Consider the following 5,000-nt stretch of genomic DNA (forward strand, 5'->3'; position numbering starts at 1 on the left):
TGCACTAGTCATATAAAGATTCTTTTAACTACCATTATAACAAAATAATACTCGTCTCTGTACAATTAAAACAATATATTGGATTACACACTGCTCACCTAGAAACCCAAATACACTCTGATTATTACGATAATATATATATACATATATATACATATATATATATATATATATATATATATATATATATATATATATATATATATATATATATATATATATACCTTACAATACTTACTATATATTCAAATCAGTTAAATGGCAAAAAAATTATAAATGCTTACATTCACGCACACGTACGCAAATGAGGGTATATATACTCACAGGTTTGTATACATATATATATATATATATATATATATATATATATATATATATATGTGTGTGTGTGTGTGTGTATATATATATATATATATATATATATATATATATATATATATATATATATATATATATATATATATATATTATATATATATATATTATATATATATATATATATATATATATATATATATATAAATTCGTTACTCATGGAGAGAGGTGTTTTTTGCCGGCTCGGTCCAAGTGGGAGAGAGGCCCAAATTCCATTGTATAACAGGTTTTCTTCAACAGTCCCAACAGTCTTACGTAAACCCACCAAGGAGCCCCACACTTGAATACAATTTCTTGAGAATTAATTCCATAAACATCGAAAAACAATTATAGCCGATAAAAAAATCATGAACATACGCCCTAAAATAATACCAGAAGGAGCGAAGGCAATAAATAGCTTCAATGCAAAACAATATGATTGCATGACTCTTCGAATTGAAGGCAACTGCAAAGCAAGCAATATTGAGTCATAGCCAGACGTTCTAAAACTACTTGGCAAAATGTTGAAATACAACACAACAACAATAAATAACAATAACAACAACAACAAATACAGCCGTTTCTAGCCCACTGAAGGACAAATGTCTAGGACATGTCCTCATTCATGTCTGGAGTTTGGCCAGTTTTCATCACCTCGTTGGCCACTGCAGATTAATGATGTTGGAAGATATTAGCCTGATCGTTCACAGCAAGCCAGCCTATTATTATTATTATTATTATTATTACTTGCCAAGCTACAACCCTAGTTGGAAAAGCAGGATGCTACAAGCCCAGGGGCCCCAACGGAGAAAATAATATGGGTAGCCCTGACTAGTACAGCTTTGCTGATCATGGATATATAAAAACCCTTTCCCCACGTTAAGGTATCCCAACGTGTGTGTGTGTGTGTGTGTGTGTGTGTGTGTGTGTGTGTGTGTGTGCTGTTAAGATTAGCTTTTATCACCTGGCATTAACGTTATGCCTACATATATAAAAATTAACCATAATGAAACTATTATGAAACAGTATACTTCTTCAAATGTAAACATGCTTTATTAACAGCTAATTACCAATATCTATGAAATTCTGTCTCCAATTATCCTTTCGCTCTAGCCATTGGTAAAGACAGAATCTATAGTCAATTTTTTTAGTGAGGCAAATTTGCACCGACTTGCAGGAGTGCCCTTTTACCTGGGAAAATTTTCCTGCAACCTGATTGGTTCGAATTATCTTGTCCAACCATTCAGCGATCAGGAAACTTTTCCGAGTCAAAAGGGCACCCCTGCGAGTTGATGAAAATCTGCCTCACAAAAAAAGAATTAACTATAGCATAGCCAAAGACCTTACTCTTCCATGTTTATTCTATATAATTCAGTTTTGAAAGTCGCTATTCTACACAAGTTTTCTAAGATTTCTTTTAATACTTTCAATAAAACTTTCAACATTTTTAAAAGAAATCAGAGAAATAACATCGTACAGTACATAAAAAACAACAGCAATAATCATAAAAATATAATAATCATGATAATAATAACAAAAACATCAGCAACACAAATGTTACCCGAAATGATCATAATCATCACAAAAGTAACTAATTCTGATAATGATATTAGTACTATTCGTTATTGAACGTTGCAGTATTGCAATATTTTAATGAAAATAAAGTTCTTTATAATATAAAATTATAAAGAGCTCTACAGATCTACCGGGGGCTTAACAGATAACTGACCTGAAGATTAGATTTTAATAAAGAAAAAAAAATGTAATTAAACGTCTTAAATTAAAAAAAAAAAAACTTCAGATTAGATTCTAATTAAAAAAAAAAAGTAGTTCCTTTTTCTCTATAGCCTTTACCCATCTCTGATATTATTATGGGGTCGGTGTATAAGCCAATAGCCTTTACTAATTATTATTATTATTTCTAGCCAAGCTACAACCCTAGTTGGGAAAGCAAGATGCTATAAGCCCAAGGGCTCCAATAGGGAAAAATAGCCCAGTGAGGAAAGGGAATAAGGAGATAAATAAATGATGAGAACAAATTAACAATAAATCATTCTAAAAACAGTAACAGCGTCAAAATAGATGTCATATATCAACTATTAACAACGTCAAAAACAGATATGTCATATATCAACTATTAACAACGTCAAAAACAGATATGTCATATATAAACTATAAAAAGACTCATGTCAGCCTGGTCAACATAAAAACATTTGCTCTAACTTTGAACTTTTAAAGTTCTACTGATTCAACTACCCGATTAGGAAGATCATACCACAACTTGGTAACAGCTGGAATAAAACTTCTAGAATACTGTGTAATGTTGAGCCTCATGACTCCATTATAGAGTCGCTGTTTCGTATAAGCCTTCTCAATATATTTCCCTGATCTGCTACTTTATCTTTCTATCTGAACTAATTACAAAAAGAATAATGAAACTTCCTATGCTAAAATCTAAAATACTTTTACAATAAAGTAATTAAATGTTATATATTAAATAAAACCCTGAAATACTTTAACAAAATACTAATTAAATGTTATATATTAAATAAAGCCCTGACATACTTTCATAAAAAGTAGTTAAATTTCATATACTTGATAAAATCCTGAAATACTTTTACAAAAAAGTAATTAAACGTCAAATATAAAAATAACACCATGAAAAACTTTAACAACAAAAGTACTTAAACGTCATATATTGAATAAAACCCTGAAATATTATTGCAAAAAACGTACTTAAACTTTATATCAATTGAAAAGCTGAAATACTTTTGCAAAGGAGTAATCAAGCGTCATATATAAAATAACACCCTGAAACACTTTAACAAAAAAATTGTTGATCGTCATATATCAAAGGAAACCCTGAAATACTTAAAAGAATTCCTTTAAACGTCATATGCTAAATAAAGAACTCAAAATACTTGATAACGGCCATATGAAACAGGAGAGACTAGTGTCCAAATTTTCCATCACGTGATTAGCCCACCCCCTCCCCTCCCTCCCCCCAGCGACTCTTCTACAGTGAGCCCACACACACATATATATAGACACACAACATTAAAGCGACCTATTCACTTCGCTCCTGGCTACTGTTGGTGACCTTCAGCACTCCACACTCAAGGTATCTCCCAGAATGTTTTCCAATTTGAGCCCGGCTCCCGGTTACCGTTTGGAAATCGGCACCTGCTTCCAAAAATTGTTGTTTTCTTTGGCTATACGCGTCTTATTAAAGCTAAACTCGCTTGCTGGTGGTATATATACGCTTTAACTAGTAAAAGACAGTTATATGTAGCCGTATAATCGTATAATAATGTACATTAATAACATGTATAGGATGTGGCAACACTGTATACGACTGTGTCCGAAAATCGCGATTTTGTTTTGGCTATACGAGTCTGGTATGGGCTAAAATTGCTTGTTAGTGGTTTATATACGCTTTAAATGGTAAAAGACAGTTATAAGTAGCTGCATAATCGCATAATAATGTACACTAATAACATATATAGGATGTGGCACACTGCAGACGACTGTGTCCGAAAATCGCTGTTTTTTCTGGCTATGCGCGTCTGGTTTGAGCTAAATTTGCTTGCTGGTGGCATATATACGCTTTAAATAGTAAAAGACAGTTATAAGTAGCCGTATAATCGTACAATAATGTACATTAATAACATATATGGGACGTGGCAACATTGTACACGACTGTGTGCTCGTGCGAGATTGTGGTAACACTTCTCGTAGACACGATGACGGGGGCAAACAGGTTTAGCATTTCTTCTACAAGTTCGTTAATCCAAGTCATCGCGTAACTATTGATAAGAAACTAATGTCACTCGTATTATTATTTCTAGTTGATATTAGTGTGAAGGGAACATTCACTCGTAAGAATTCTCCGTTAAGAAATTGGCCGCGTGATCTAGACGTTTCGATTTCAATAGCAGAAATTCAATTTTTGTCAGAGTTATTATTACCATTATTTATTATTATTTCTTGCTAAGCTACAGCCCTAGCTGGAAAAGCAGGATGCTATAAGCCCAAGAACCCCAACAGGTAAATAGCCCAGTGAGGAAAGGAAACGAGGAAAAATTAAATATTTCAAGAACAGTAACATTAAAATAAATATTTCCTATATAAACTATAAAAACTTTAAAAAAACAAGAGGACGAGAAATTAGGCTAGATAGAATAGTGTACCGTCAAACAAGAGAAATCTAACCTAAGACAGTAGAAGACCATGGTACAGAGGCTATGGCACTACCCAAGACTAGAAAAAATGGTTTGATTTTGGAGTGTTCTTCTCCTAGAAGAGCTGGTTCCCATAGCTAAAAGGTCTCTTCTACCCTACCAAGAGGAAAGTAGCCACTGAACAATTACAGTCCAGTAGTTAACTCCTTGAGCGAAGAAGAATTCTTGCCGATGCATAAGCGCTGTTGGTGCTAGCAACCCAAATTCAGTAATCAATTGACCACAATGGGTAATGAGAACTTTGATGTTATTTAAAAATATTTCAATAAATTCAAAGCCTTTACGAATTTCGTCAAACGAAATAAGAGGTTTAGTCTCCTCGTTAAGACCAGAACAAAATTATAATCAAGCCTACTATGAGTCCATGACCACATAAAACATACCCTCTATGACTTTTTATCTTTA

General features: G+C 32.7%; 1 protein-coding gene across 2 annotated transcripts in view; it reads left to right on the plus strand.

Moving 5' to 3' along the window:
- Window positions 1–5,000, plus strand: part of LOC137626065 (uncharacterized) — a 27,924-nt gene that overhangs the window by 9,050 nt on the left and 13,874 nt on the right. The window contains exon 1 of one of the 2 annotated variants that reach the window (XM_068357146.1): window positions 3,353–3,475. The exons of the other annotated variant lie outside the window; for it this stretch is intronic. The gene's annotated coding sequence lies outside the window, so the exon portion shown is untranslated. Of the gene's footprint in view, window positions 1–3,352; window positions 3,476–5,000 lie in introns of those variants that run through there. 2 annotated transcript variants of the gene reach the window in all.

The sequence above is a fragment of the Palaemon carinicauda genome, chromosome 33 (genome assembly GCF_036898095.1).
Source record: "Palaemon carinicauda isolate YSFRI2023 chromosome 33, ASM3689809v2, whole genome shotgun sequence".
Classification (NCBI taxonomy): Eukaryota; Metazoa; Arthropoda; class Malacostraca; order Decapoda; family Palaemonidae; genus Palaemon; species Palaemon carinicauda.